This window comes from Hevea brasiliensis, chromosome 1 (assembly GCF_030052815.1).
Source record: "Hevea brasiliensis isolate MT/VB/25A 57/8 chromosome 1, ASM3005281v1, whole genome shotgun sequence".
Taxonomy (NCBI): domain Eukaryota; kingdom Viridiplantae; phylum Streptophyta; class Magnoliopsida; order Malpighiales; family Euphorbiaceae; genus Hevea; species Hevea brasiliensis.
Window position 1 is genome coordinate 50,329,576 of NC_079493.1, and position 16,800 is coordinate 50,346,375.

Genomic DNA, 16,800 nt, shown 5'->3' on the forward strand with positions numbered 1-16,800 from the left:
ATATGACTAAACAGGAATGCACCTAGCTAGTTTTACTCAACATGCTGGTTATTGCTCAAAAGAATATGCCAGGCAATAAAGGAAAAGAGGTAGCTTTGATTGCATCTTCTTCTACTGGAAAGTCCAACAAGAAGAAGGTCAATAAGAAAAAGAAATCTCAGATTCTTGGTCCTTCTAAGAAAATAGCTAAACAGAAAAGGAAGACTAAAGCTGATGAAGGCAAAGGAAAGTGTTTCCACTGCCAACAGGAAAGTGTTTCCATTGCCGGTAAGAAAGTGTTTCCACTGGCCAGAGTATAGCAATCTAAATGAATGCAATGCCATGGTGAAAACCAACTCAAGTTCAAAATATATTTAGCACTTAAGGTTATGTCATGTTGCAGAAGATAGGATTACAAAATTGGAGAAAATCGGATTTTATCCTCATTGGGCTCTGAGCCTACTCCAACTTGTGAATCTTCCCTTCAGGGCAAAATGACTAGATCACCCTTTGTTGGACAGGGGCTAAGAGCTGAAAATATTTTGGAGCTAATACATAGTGATGTATGTGGTCCATTTAAAGAAATGGCTAGAGGGGGCTTTCATTATTTTATTACCTTTACTGATGATAAATCAAGATTTGGGTATTTGTATTTGATGAAATACAAACATGAATCTTTTGAAAAGTTCAAAGAATTTAAATCTGAAGTAGAAAATCAAACAGGAAAGAGTATTAAAGCTCTTCGATCAGATCGTGGAGGTGAATATTTGAGTACTAAATTTGATAAATACTTGAGAGAGCATGGCATTGTTTCTCAGCTGACTGCTCCAGGAACGCCACAGCTGAATGGTGTATCTGAAAGGAGAAATCGCACCCTATTGGATATGGTACGTAGTATGATGAGCTATACTGATAAGCCAATCTTCTTTTGGGGATTTGCATTAGAATCAGCTTTGTATATTCTGAATAGGATTCCATCAAAATCAGTTTCTTCCACACCTTATGAGATTTTTCTTTGTAGAAAACCAAGTTTTATGGTTGTTAAGATTTGGGGTTGTCCAGCTTATATCAAAAAGCTGAACACTGATAAATTGGAGACCAGATCAGAAAAGGGTCGATTTGTTGGATATCCAAAAGATAGTTTTGGATATTATTTTTATTTTCCTACTTCACAAAAGGTTGTGATAAGTAGAGATGCCACATTTCTTGAACAACAGTTTGTTCAAGAAGGAGGCAAAGGAAGGCAAATAGAGTTAGAATTGGAGAATTCTGACCAACCAACAGATCAGATGGATATAGATCCATCTAGTCAACCAATACCCGTTGATGAAACATCTACAGCTGTTCCTCGTAGAACAACCAGGGTATCTCACCCACCAATGAGATATAGTTTTCTTCATAAAGAAGAATAAGAGTTGTCTACTCATGAAGAAGTAGATCATGGAGATGATCCACTTACCTATGAAGAAGCTATATCAGATATAGACTCTTCAAAATGGATTGATGCTATGAAATCCGAGATTGATTCCATGTATAAGAATCAAGTTTGGGATCTTGTTGACCCACCTGAAGGTATTGTACCTATAGGGAACAAATGGGTTTTTAAGAAGAAAATTGGTTCTGATGGAAAGGTAGAGAACTATAAGGCAAGGCTAGTAGCGAAAGGGTTTCGCCAAAGGCAAGGAATCAACTATGAGGAGACTTTCTCACCTGTTGCCATGCTTAAATCAATTAGGATTTTATTAGCAATAGTTGCATACTATGATTATGAGATTTGGCAGATGGATGTCAAAACAGCTTTTCTCAATGGATACATTGAAGAAAACATTTTCATGGAACAACCTAGGGGATTTGAATCCCAAGATGGTTCCAAGGTATGCAAGCTAAAGCGATCCATTTATGGGTTGAAACAAGCTTCGAGGAGTTGGAACATCCGTTTTGATGAAGCCATTAAATCCTTTGGTTGTATCAAAAATGAGGATGAGTCATGTGTATATAAGAAGGTTAGTGACAGTGCTATCACTTTCCTTGTCTTATATGTGAATGACATACTATTGATGGGTAATGACACAGGTATGTTGACGACTATAAAGGTATGGTTGTCAAATATATTCTCCATGAAAGACTTAGGGGAGGCAACCTATATTCTTGGGATTCGCATCTATAGAGATAAAGCGAAAAGAATAATTGGTTTATCCCAAAGTCTATACTTGGAAAAGGTGTTAAAGAGGTTTAACATGCTTGATTCCAAGAGATGATTGTTACCAGTGAGACATGGTATCCATCTTTCTAAAGAGATGTGTCCAAAGACACCTGAAGAAAGAGATAAGATGGCCAGGATTCCATATGCTTCGACTATTGGAAGTTTAATGTATGCAATGTTATGTACTAGGCCGGATATCGCATATGCTGTTAGTTTGACTAGCAGGTATCAATCCAATCCAGGTTTGGAACATCGATAGTCACAAGAATATCCTTAAGTACTTGAGAAGAACTAAGGATTTATTCTTGATTTATGGAGGTGGAGACTTGCAATTGGATGGTTATACTGATTCTGATTTCCAATCAGATATTAATGATAGAAAGTCTACCTCTAGATATGTGTTCATTTGTAATGGAGGTGCAGTCAGTTGGAAGAGTTCCAAACAGAGCACGACTGCAGATTCCACTACAGAGGCTGAGTATATTGCTGCATCAGATGCTGCAAAGGAAGTCGCTTTGGATAAAGAAGTTCGTGACAGAACTTACAGAGTTCCTTCCATTGAGTCGCCAGCCCACTACACTGTGATAATAATGGAGCAGTCATACAGGCTAAGGAACTAAGGTCTCACTAGAAATCCAAACACATAGAAAGGCGCTACCACATTATCAGAGAAATAGTTGGGCGAGGCGATGTAGCCATTCAGAAAATAGCATCAGCTGAAAATCCAGCTGATCCATTCACTAAGCCTTTGTCACAAGCTCAGTTAGACTGACATCTTGAGAAGATGGGTCTAAGGTATTGTAATGAATGGCTCTAGTGCTAGTGGGAGATTGTTAGTAGTATGCCCTAGAGCATATCATTTAGTATGTATCTTGTACATAATTTTATTAATAAAAGGCATTTTCACTTTTCTGTTTACATAATATATTTATGTGTAATGGAAAAGGTCCATTGATATTTTGTTAGAAATATTATTCTTAAGTTGTTAAGAATATGAGTGACAATATTTCTAGCACAAAGTATCATAAATAGGTTCACAATCGAGGATACTTCATAATAAGGACATGACTTATCCAGAAAGATTGTATTCATGTTTGTTCCCAAGTTATTTATATGAGATATAAATAAGATGGAATGGTGAGTCTCATGCCATAACAAACATCATAGGCACTTATAGATGATAAGTAGGCCGAACCAGTGACACTTATGACAAGCACATGGAGTTTACTATTGTCAATGTTTTGTCATAAATCATATCAGTGCATATAATCTTTAGACCTGAGATAGCACAGTTATCTTGTATATAGGTAGTTTGAGTTTGATACTGCTTTCATACTTGTACTGTGTATGGGTATATGGGCATGTGTTGGCTCCTACTAGTTATATATGGAGGTAGGTGTTGATCAAGATGGAATCTGTTCCTCTAAGTAAATAGAGATAAAATCCTATGTTCATTTAATTGTTCTTGATGTTTCAAGTTCCTGGCCAGGACAGATAGATTTATTCAGAAAAGAGTTTCTGATGAGAAAATCTTTTTAATCAAGAACTTGAATTAAAATAGAACATAATATTCATAGCAAATGGAGTTTGACATAAACCATGACTCCAGCTTGAGTTGGGATTTTGTAACAGAGAGATTCTAGTGCATGGTAACATATGATTATAGGTTCATTTAAGGTAAACCTTATTACTAATTGGGTGGCCATGGCATGCTATGCTAGGTGTTAACCATGGTCTATGAGGTGCATAAAATGATTTAGAGAAATCATTTATGGTAAGAAAGAGTTTTGATGATATTAAGAGTTGATATCATGTCTCATTGCCAATTAGTGATGAGCCTAGTAAGTCACACACATACACAAGTTATCACCTAATTAAATATGATTTAATTTATTAATTAAAGAGTTTAATTGATTAATTAAATAGGTTTGGTTTGCAATTAAATTGCAAAGTCCCTAGCATGACTTGAAACCAAATCTAGATTATTGGATGTATAATATAAGTTAAATTTATATTTAAAGTGTTTAAATATGAATTTAATTAATGAGAAATTAATTAATAGAGATTAATTAATTAATTTATATTTGATATAAATTAATTAGAAGAAGAAAAATAATTATTTTGGGTTGAGAACTCAAAATTAAGACACAAGGGCATTTTGGTCATTTTGCAGTGTGACACGTGGCACCATGAGATGGTGACACATGGGATTACACATAAGCTTGCCAAATGTTTTTTAATCATGTAAGATGATTAAAATCAAGATTAAATATAGGTTTGACACTTGGCACAATGTGATTGGGTCACTTAAACCTAGAGCTAATCAAAGGGTGACATGTGGCAAGGGTTTAATGTGTTAACCTAGCTATTTAAGTGTTGTTATGAGAAAATAAAACACAACCAGCAGCCACACTCCTTTGTCACGCCACTTTGAGGGTTTTCATCTCTTCTTCTTCATCTCTTATCAATTCAAAGAGATTAGCCATCAATCTCTTGAATTAAGAACACTAGAAATTGTTTCTAGTGTCCTGTTTACATCTTTAATCTCTTAAAAGGAAGAACTTGATTTTCTAATTAATAGAAAAAGCTTTAGAAGCTATTCAAGGGCTGCCATAGGTGTTCTTGGTGTGGACAAGCTAGAGGGACAACATCTGGTGTCCTGAAGACGAATCTCAAAGGCGCAAACACGCTGCAGTGCATCAAGAGGTTAGTGTAATCGTTCTTGATTTAATCTAGGGTTCTAAAATTAATCTGATTAATTTTAAAATCTTAAATGGCAAATACAGATCCAAAAACATATTAAAAGAGTTTTAATATGTTGTTTATCATTGAAATCAAATAGATAAAAATAAATCTTGCATGATGCATGTGACCCTAGGTGAAAATTTTTGAATTCAATGGTATAAACTTGTGTTTTTACGCTTCCATTCCTTCAGTTTGAGATTGTGAAAAATGTATATGTTTGAAATTATGTTGAGATTTTAAACAGGTGGAAAAATCATCAAATTGTTAATAAATTAGGGAAAACTCCGTCGGTTTCTCCGATTGAATGAGTAAACTTAAATTAACAAAATTAAATTTAATTACTAGGAATGCAATAAGATAAGATGAGGCGCTCCGGCACCGAGTGTGACATGACTTGCTCGGCTACACTGTAGACGAGTAAGGGGTGTTACAGGTCCGAGCTATAGTTTTTCTTGTTTTGTCTCTTCTCATTATTTTGCCTGAATTTCCTCTCTTCCCTCAGAGCTTGTCACTTGTCTTCTAACCTAATGTACTTCTGGGCCCTCTCCAACAATTGATAGTAGTCTATTGCTAGATTTTTTATTAGTAAGCCTAAAAATTTTATGTTCCTCATGTCTTTTTTTAAAGCTTTGCATGCTATTTTGTGATTCAGGTTTTCAATTTGTGTTGCTTCAATGTTGAAATTGGCGATATAATCCCTTAGAGATTCACCCTCTTGTTATTTTATTTTTTGAAGGTCTAAAGATAGCCTTTTTCGAAGGATGCAAAAGATGAACTTGTTCTTGAATCCTGTGGTGAGCTGATGAAAATTTTGAATCAATTCAGGCCTGAGATGTTGGTACCATTTTTGTGCTAGCCCGGTCAGTATTGTTAGAAATACCCAGCAAAAGTGGTAGTCATTCACAATTTGGAGCATCATTATTGTTCGAAAGTTCACCACATGGCTCCTCGGGTCAGTTGTTCCATCATATTTATCCAGCATAAGCAATTTGAACTTTAGTGGGAACTGTTCAACCAAGATTGGCTCAGACAGTGGAGACTTATCTCCCATCCTAAAGTTTTCCTCCTCCACCTGTTTCTGATACCTCCGTAGTGCTTTTACCAATCCCCAATTCACCTTTAGTCACGGTGATTCATCAAATAGTCCTTCTTGTTCGCTCATCGTAATTTGCTCGATCTTTTTTTTTTTTTTTAATTATTTATCAATCGAGCGATCTTCTGTTTGGTTTCTTTAGCTCTAGTTAGATCTATCTCCATGGAAGGTGTTCTTACGACCTTTCCTACTTCTGGGATAGGTGTCACTAGTGGGCCGCTAGTCCTTGGGATCAATCTTTTGAGGAAAGCAATTTGGGTCTCCATCTCCAGGATGCATTGGTACACCTGCTTTGGTTCATTCCTTTAAACAGGTTTTGCTTATCTGGGATGACAATGTTGTGTGGTGGAATCTAACCACCAAATGGAATCTTAAGTGTAGCCAAATTTTAAGTCATTATTATTGCAGGCGGATCTCCTCCTAGTGTGGGGCTGATGGAGATGATGCTTTTGCTAAGAGTCCTTAAATCTGCAACCATTAGGATGACAAAAACCATAAACAATGAAAAATAATTAGGACTAAGAATCAAAACTTACTAGTATCACAAAAAATGTTAAAAAGAGGAGAAATGATTTTAGATGTAGGTTTTCAGCTGGCGATCTGAGTTCCCCACAGATGGCACCACTGATGTTGCTGAGAGTTCATGGGGTCTAATCCTAATGCCACGTAGACCTGCAATAAAGAAAAAGATGAAGCAGGTGGCTTTCTAGCAAGCCCTCTAACGCTCAGGTTAGAGAACTGAATGTGAAAATATGAAGAAAGAATTGTAACGATATTTTCACTATATATATATATATATATATATATATATATATATTCTATTTTATTTATCTTTTTTGTTGGTATATGAAATAAAATCAACTAATCTAAAAAAATAGAAAATAATTTATCAATCAAATTATTTCAAAATTTAAAATTTAATGATATATTATCAGATATAAAATTATATCAATTACTGTTAAAAATATATATATTAATACTTGAAATAAAATCAACCATGATATTAAAGAGTGGAAAGGATGTAACACCCTCACTTTAGACAGTTTCGTACATTCTACAATTCCAATAACTAATGTCTATTTGGACAACTAGGATGTCTGGAATACAGTCAAAATGTCTAGAATCACACTTAAGCTAGAGTGAGGCGCCATAAATTAACTAAATAAAGATTAAGAAAAGTTGAAGGAAAATAAAAGAAGCGAAGTATAATCGGTTAAATGAGCACAAAGTTCTGGCTATGGGTAACCTTATTGGGAAGAGACTGTGAATTTAGTTGCCACCCCAAACTCATGAGGAACCCTGTGAGACATTTATTTAGGACTTAATTGAGGGATTAATGGAAATGAATATGTCAAGAAAATGAAAGGAAACCAATGTCAATCGATAAAGACAAACCATGACCCGATAAAGAGCATTTTGGTCATTTCACTTGAAGAGTTGATTTTTGACCAAAATGTCACATAAACTACATGGACATCAATTAAAATGGAAAAGAGTATATATATGTATATATGTATAAATAAAAAGAAAATGGATGGATAATTACAAATATAATTTCAATTTAAATATAATTAATTATAAAATATTTTGCCTAATAAAATAAAACTTAATTAATTAATAAAATAAAATAAATATCCTAATTAAAGAGAAAGAAATCAGATTTTCTCCTTCCTCCTTCAAACCAGCCGCCTCTCCCTTCTCCCATTTCTCTCTCAAAACTTCCATTAAAGCTTACGAGAAGCTTGAACACCTAAGTCTTTCCACCATTTTTCTTTGGGAAATCATTTCAAAACCCAAAATTGAAACCTAACTTGAAGACAGCCCCAAGAAATCAAGAGATTTTGGGAACTTTGAAAGAGAAAATTCTGCCAAGGTGGTTTCAACAAAGAGTGAAGACCTTGAATGAATTGAAGCTTGATTTGAGTTGAAAAGAGCATTAGAAATAAGGTTAGTGCTAGATATTCTCTTGGAATTTGAAGTTTATGCAAGTTGATTTAGGATTTGTTGAAATTGGGGATGTTAATTGTTATAATCTAATTGATGTAATTATGCCTAAATTTAGTCAATTTGACACACAATTGTTGATATGTGTTGATGAGATGACCAAACAATTGAATGGGTGTAATATTGTATATTGAGATAGAATCTGGACAGCTTAAGTCCAGTAGCTTGATTTGTTTATAACTTGAGCTAGGTAAATTCAATTGAGGTGAAACCAATTGAAAAATAAACCTAAGACATAATACTACAATTTTCATGAAGGGCACTTAACCTAGAATTGGCTGGAAGACGTTGGAATTGGGGCTGGAATCTGAAAGTAAAATTCTGGAATCCAGGAAAATGACCATTTGAATAGTAAAACTTAGAATGAGCATAACTTGCACTAGAAAACTCCAAATGAAGTGAATTTTGACTTGTTGGAAAGCTGAGACATAGTAAAATAACATTCATGCGGAACAAATTGCCCAATTCTAATTTCAAATTTGTTAAATTACTAGAATAAGTTTGTATTACTGAAACTAGAATTTTTGTAATTCCAACAAAGTGCCCTGTGACCTCCAAGTAGAAAATAGGGCATAACTTTCATTGTGTAAAACCAATTGAGATGAATCAAAATTATTTGAAAACCTAAGAAATAGGGCTACAACTTTAGTTTAGACACCTTACCCAAATTCTAGGTGTAAGACCCTAAAATGTGATATGCAAAATTTACCTAAAAACTTAAAAACCATGAAAGTGCAAGGCCCATGAGTCCGGATTGGTTAATTTGCCATAACTCACCCTATATGACTTCAAATTGAGTGATTCTTAAACTTGTGTAACCATAAGACACAAGGGAACAATTCATATGGAGAACATAAGGTCAAATTATAGTTGTAATATGTTTAAAATAGCTTGACAAACTAGTTCTAGAAACATGCCTTGTTCTAGACTAATCTGAACCCAGAATTGGTCACTGGACTAGTTTTGGGAAAATGGCCATTATTAAGCTACACAAATGCAAATAGAGTGATTCTAAAGCCAAATTAAACCTAAGACATAAACCTACTGTAACACCCTACCCCTCTGTAAGGCATAACATGATCCCATAGTATACTTAAAGAATTACCAACTTCGTCTATTGATAATTCATTAAATACACTACAAGGGATTTTAAAACTTTTCTTACTCCTTTTTACAATGGTGAGCACTATTTACAGGTGTTAAAAACCTTTTTGAACTAAAGTGAAACAGCTAACACATTTGGACTATTAGTAATTTCTGTATAAATTTTGGCAGAGTGCCATCTGTATTTTGGATAAAACAGTTCTTCAAAAACCTGTAAAAAAAACACTTTAATATGTTTCTCAATCTCAACTCCAATAGTTAAACAACACAATATATTTCTCAACTCAAATCCACAATAATTTTTCAAAGACTGAGATAAAAGAAATACAGTATAAATTTTACTAGCCAAAATAACTCATAATTTATTTTAAAGCTTCAATGTATAATTTTAATTTACAACTGCTCAAAATCAAGAACAATATATACATACAGTGAACATACATTACAGTACAAAATGCAAAATGTGGTATACTTAATATACCCGATGATTTCTCGCTGAATGTACTAGCAAATTAGTCTCACGCCGTGTCCGCTTCATCAACTGCGACAAAGAATGAAAGCTATCACGAGACAATGTCTCAGTGGTGCACAACATTAACCAAATACAACTTTAAATCACAAATCATAAATCATATAAATAGTGGATACGTAAAACCATAGTTAAATTCAAGACAATGAATGTCATAAAGAATTTAAACTCCATTTCACAATATCACAATAAATCTCAATAGTCAAAACATAATTAAATTCAAAAGACAGATAATTTCAATAAGAATTTAAACTCCATTTCACAATCTCACAATACATATTAATAAATCACACACTGCTTAATCATGTTCCAAAGTTCAATTCGTCCCACAAGCCGATGGCTAATGAGGTATTCAATTCGTCCCAAAAGCCGATGGCTAATGAGGTATTACATAGCTAGCTAGCAATAATATGAGTACTCATTCTATTCATCCTCAATAGGCACACACCTCAACACTTCAGCCAGAGAGGGAATTCAATTCGTCCCACTAGACAAGCTAGCAAGGAATACAATCAATATACATGATAGCTGTGGTTTCAAACCATTTCCAATGTTTTTCAATCAATAAGCATCCATCAATATCATTCAAATAATTTTTCACAATTTCAAACCATTTACAATGTTTTTCAAGCAATAAGTATCCATTCAAACACATTTCCACAATTTAAAACAATAATGTACAAATAGTCATAATTCATTTCAATTGAAAAATTCAAAAGAAATAGCTATTGTGCACAAGCCTCTAATAATTGTCTCCTGGCCTTGACTCATTGTTTCCTTCCCTTTCCCTGAGTCTTTGCTAACTGAGAAACACAATTTGAAGTGTTTCAGTACTCATTTAAATTGTCTCTAATGATAATGCTTGATAATTAATTCACTGAATTCTATTATTTGCTTAGTCAACCTAATATGTCGACCCTCGATGCGTTCTAGGTAAATTAGCTTTTAATGTTACTAATATGTCACATTCAATAGTCTTTTAGGGTTGGTACATGTTACCAAACTCATTTCCATGTATATTGCGTTTTATTGCAATTTGCTGGATTCCGGGATATTAGTTTGACCTAGTCGGACGACCTAGTTCCCTCGGTTTTCGGGTTTTGGTCAAAACTAAAAACTTGTAGATCTATGTCTTATTACATGCGGGGCAAATTTTCAGGTCATTCTGAGTTATGTAGACCAAGTTATGGTCATTTTACTATTGCTGGTCAAAATGCATCAAAATTGGTCACTTTAGGTCATTTTAGGTTCGGCCAGTTTTTAGACCCGAACTTATGCAAGCTGTTTGACTTGCTTATGGTCATTTTTGGGCTTTGGTGTCTTCATAAGACTTGTAGATATATGTCTTAACTATTCATGGTTAAAATTTCAGGTCAATTGGACCTGTTTTGAGTGAGTTATGGCCTAAACACTAACTGCTGCCCAAATGGTCAATTTTCATGCCTTAATTGCACTAATCCGGATTTGGTCACTTTTCAAGTTACCTTACAAGCAGAATTTTGGCAAGCTTCCTTCATGAAAGTTGGCACATTTTGTGCCTAGTTTCACCTCCAATTGGTCTTATATCAATTGGAGCCACACCCTTAAGGTTCTAAGCCCAAAACCTAACTGCCTTACTGCATTTCCTTCATTACTCATCAAATGTCACTTTTAGCATTTACCAAACTCCACATTCATGCCAATTTTGGTTTGTACCATAACCTAAACATATTTCACAACATATTGTTGATCATTTTGGCAGCTTATAATCACACTCAACATACACCATATAGTGCAGAATTTTTCAAACTCAATTACAACAATTTAATCACCTAATCATAGCATATAACTTCTCCACTATCATAACATATAACTTCACCACTATCTTACATATGCATTTGGCAAACTTTAGGATTACAATTCATTGAACAACTTCATGAATTTCAGCATTCTTCAAGAAGCTAACAAGCTGCCAAATTTGTAAAGCTTCCATAATTGCCTTCAAGCTCAAATTTTCACTTAGTCCACCATCACATATACATGAGGTTAACTTACTAAAATTTTAAACCATATTAGTCAACATTAATTCTCCACAATACATGTAAGAATATTTCATTTAGTATACAATTTCATGGCTGTCCATTTAGACATTTACGCATAGAATTTCAAATTCAACATAATTTTCAACTCAAGTGCTCAACTTTAACATACACTAATAATTAACCTACCTAAACTTTTATTCACTTTAATCAACATCAATACACATTAATTGCATGTGAAAATAATTCAAATTCTTTAATTACCATGGCTGCCTGAACTAATACATAATCATAACTCACCAAAAACTCAAAATTTCTTCATCAACTTATTCATCTCATGCTTCCCATAAACTTTACTTAAGAGAGAAAACAATTTAAATACTTACCTATTGATAAGGCTTGTTAAATCTTCACCAAAATCCCTTGAATTTAGTATTTATTTCTTCCTTGTAATGTGGGGGTAAAAATTTATGAAGTGACTTTGGTGTTTAGGATGGAAATGGTGGAGGTTTAGGAAGCTTGAACCAATTCGGCCATGGAGGATTTGGAGAACTTCATTTCAGCATGGAAAGGAGGAAGGTTGAAGATGAAGTGTGAGTGGATTTACACCTGCCCACTTAAGGATTACTTTAACCCCATAGTGCTCCACTGACCATAAGATAATGATATTATATGTTTAAAGTGTTAATTACTCAATTTATACCCCATTTTTGCTATTTACATTAGGTACCACTAATTTAACTTTTCATTACATCTTCCAAGTGTGATATTATTTATTTTTAAATGGAGATTTAGGTCAAAAGACAACTCGGGGTGTCAAATGACCACAATGCCCCTGTTCGGGTTGCATTCTCGATTTTTCGAAAACACCAGGTTTTGTCTGTGACACCCCTTACTAGTGTACAGTATATCCGAGTAAGCAATGTCACACGGTGTATCGGCACCCTCTATTTTAACTTAATCAATTTTTGTCATAGTTTTGAATATAGTTTATGAAATATAATTTATTTAAGCCATTTATCGAAATTATTATTTATTTGAGGTTCCGAAAATTTTAAAGAAAATCCAGCAGAGTGCCAGCTAAAAATGGAGAAAACAGTTCTTCGGAACCTGTTAAAAACACTTCCAATATTCATATCTCATCACTCTCAAACTCCAATATCAAAATCTCAATATTTTTCAATTTCGTTTCTCAATCATTCAGCTCATGTGGTAATCGTGTATAAAACACAGATAAACATTCACAAACACAATTCTCATTATTTACATGAACATCAAAATACATCCATAAGTTCATTTACACATGAAAAAAATAAAAGTTAGTTACAAAATACCAAAATGAAACCTAGTGCTTACCAATGCACTGCGGATGGTGAGGTGACACGGACACTATGCAGAGCTGCAGGATGGACTCACCCAGTCTGCGGTCTACTGGGCTCACAATCAGTATCTCCAGAACCTACGCGTGGCAAAAGCAACGCGCTAAGCAATGATGCTTAGTGGTGCAATAATAAAATAGAAAGAAATAACAGAAATAAATATGCATTGAATGTATATGTCTTATTTGTTTTGTATTTGTATATCCATTTATTTCGTTAACTTTGTCCACTTTCATTAATTTGGTTGCCCAAGTAACCTATACTGAACGACTGGACTGGATAAACGGGTAAACTGGCACTGGGTATCAAGTACCTCGGGCCGTCACACCATCGGTCACATATGTATCTCCGGCAGTAATGTAACGGCTAACAAGTCAGAATAATATTAGGCACGAGGCCAAGTCTCAACACAATATCATAATGGCTAAAAGCCATAAAATCACAGAATGGCATAATGCCATGTGCAGTACTGCTAACCGAACCCTATTGGCATGCCAAACTATCCAAACCAATCTTGTTAGGTATACTAGGGCATTTGATACTTTTGAATTCTTCGAATTTTGAATTTCAAGTTTTGGTGTCACTATTCACCTCATTGGTCAACAAAAATGTTGACTTTTTGATAGAAAATAGGTACATTGGTTTTGACACTCCCAACATACCACATTTTGCATTCAAAACTTGTTGGCGTTAAGCATTAATACCATTTCTAAGTTTAAACCAAGGGAAGCAGAATTTTCAGTTTTTGTAACCCAACTTTACTGTTCCATTGGTGACTGTTACAGTGAAAATTTGAGGAAATGGTAAACATGAAAGTTGTTCCTTATTTTGTCTAGTTGAATTTCTTTTTTTGAATCACTCCATTTGGAGTTTTTTAGCTCCAGATATGGTCTAAAAACCACAGCTGGCCGGATTGCAAAACTGCAGAATTTACCAAATCTACAGTACAATGAACAGTGAATGCCACTGCCTTGTTGGATAGGTTCTGGTCATAATTTGGGATAGGTTTCTTCATGAAAGTTGTTTTTCTATGTCTTAAATTGTTGCTGTAAAACTTTCAGGTCAATTGACCTTATCTACAGTGAGTTATGGCCACTGTTCATTTGGTCATTCTGCAGAACCTGTTCGCAGGGTATCCGGATTGGGGCCAATTTTTGGTCCACTTGCTTTGGTCTTTTGGACATGGTTTCTTCAGAAAAATTGTGCCATTATAAGTCTAGTTTCATGTCCAATTGGCCAAACACCAATTGGACCTACACAGCCAAAGATATGGCAGCCCAAACAGGCTGGACTCACAGCCTCATTGATGCTGTCACTAGGCAGCCTACCAATTGGGTTTGTAACACTTTAGTTCACTTCAAATTATGATTAACTTGCCTCAAATGGTCACTAATTGACCACTAGAATGTCCATTAATCATTTCATAAGCCAAGTCCAATTTTTCACTCCCAATCCAATTTTTCACTCCCAAAACCCTAATTTCCCATTTTAATTCACCCATACACCTAGTTAAACACTTTCATTCATCATATATGTGTATATACACCTTAAACATAATCTCTAATTCATTCTAAGTTCATTAAAACAATCAGACTCATTCCTTCCTTAGGGCTGCCGAAATTTATGGTACACATACACATGAGTTTTAGTTCATTTAACTTACAATTTCATACTAAATTCAAGTCCTTAACATGGAAATAAAGAGTTTTATATACATATGTGCACTAACCTCTTGTAGGGCAGAATTTTCCAAGCTTAAACTTCACTTCTTTTCCTTTTTCTTGGCTGCCTAGAGCTTCCTTAGGGTGTGTAGATAAGTTTTAGTGAAGGTGACTTAGGGTTTTGGGTTAAGGTTGGAGAGAATTTCAAGCTTGAATGAAGGAAGAGATGAAGGCTTCCATGGCCATGGTGGTTCGGCTGGAATGAAGGAGAGAAATGGCTGATAGGTTTTTAATTTCTTTGGTCTTTATTATCTCTTTTATTAGTTAGTTAATTGGTTGTTTAAATTTGATTGGTGGTAGCCTTTAAATGACATCAACATATGTCATAAATGAGCCTTTTTTTTTATTTTTCTTTTCTTTTCATCACTACTCATTTTCAATTTAATTTTTAGTAATGTTTATTCATATTTTATGTCATAATAATTATTTACTTAACTGGACAAGTCGGCCAAAAATCACCTCTAAAGGCGAAATGACCAAAATGCCCTCCGTTAGGCTTAACGGGTCAAAATTGTCTGTACCGATTGAAAAATTTTTCTAAATATTTTCTTGGCATTCTAATGCCATAGGGACCTCAATGACCCTTCTCTGGAGTCTCAAAAATTATTTTATGATTTTTCCCCCGGGTCTAGGACTCCTATTTGCGAGAACCGCAACTTTCCTCTAGGTTACCCATCGCTAGGGCACCGGCTCGTTTAACTTGGTTGTATTTTATTTCTAAAATTTTTCCTAAATTTTTCTTATTAATATTTGAGTTAATTATGCCCCTCACTTTAGTTTAAATATTTTTCCAGATGTTCTAGCTGTCCGGACCGACACCGGTCACCGGAACAGTAGAATGTATGGAGTTGCTACTGGGAGGGTGTTACAACTCTTCCCCTCTAATTTAAATTTCGTCCTCGAAATTTACCTGATGCAAACAGTTGAGCGAATTGTTGCCTCATCGTTTCTTAACTTTCCCAAGTTGCCTTCTCGGTGTTGTGGTGCCTCCAAAGCACTTTCACCAGTGGAATCTATTTATTTCTCAACTCTTTTACTTCCCGAGCCAGGATCCGTAGAGGTTCTTCTTCATATGTCAAATCCGGCTGTATTTCAATTTCTTCCCTGGAGATAACATGTGAAGGGTCTGAGCGGTATCTTCTGAGCATGGACACGTGGAACACATTGTGGATCTTGTCCAGCTCTGGTGGTAAAGCTAGCCTATAGGCCACTGGACCCACACGTTCAATGACTTCATATGGGCCAATGAACCTAGGGCTTAACTTACCTTTTCTTCCAAACCTCAATACCTTCTTCCAAGGTGACACATTGAGGAACACTTTGTTGCCAACCGCATATTCTATTTCTTTTCTCTTCAGGTCGGCATAAGATTTCTGTCTATCTGAGGCAACCTTCAGATTGGCTTTGATTAGTTTTACTTTCTCCTCAGTCTGTTTCACCGTGTCCGCCCCACCCGCTTGTCTTCGCCCAATTCATCCAAAGACACCGAGTTCTACATTTTCTCCCATACAAAGGCTTCATACGGGGCCATTTGGATACTAGCTTGGTAGCTATTGTTGTATGCAAATTCTGCCAGTGGGAGGTATCTATCCCAACTTCCCTCAAACTCAATGACACAACTCCTCAGCATATCCTCAAGGACCTGGATTACTCTTTCTGATTGCCCATCCGTCTGAGGATGGAAAGCTGTGCTGAAGTGGAGTTGTGTACCCAAGGACTCATGCAACTTCTTCCAAAATCTCGATGTGAACCTTGGGTCTCGATCAGATATGATGGAAAGTGGAATTCCATGCAGTCTAACTATCTCACTGATATACAATTCTGCTAACTTTTCCAGTGAGTAGTCAGTCCTAACTGGCAGAAAGTGTGCTGACTTAGTCAATCTATCAACTATCACCCATACTGCATCATGTTTCTTCCGGGTGAGAGGTAGACCACTTACAAAATCCATGGTGACCCGATCCCATTTCCATTCAGGTATGCGTATAGGCTGTAGCAAACCCGATGGAACTTGATGTTCTACCT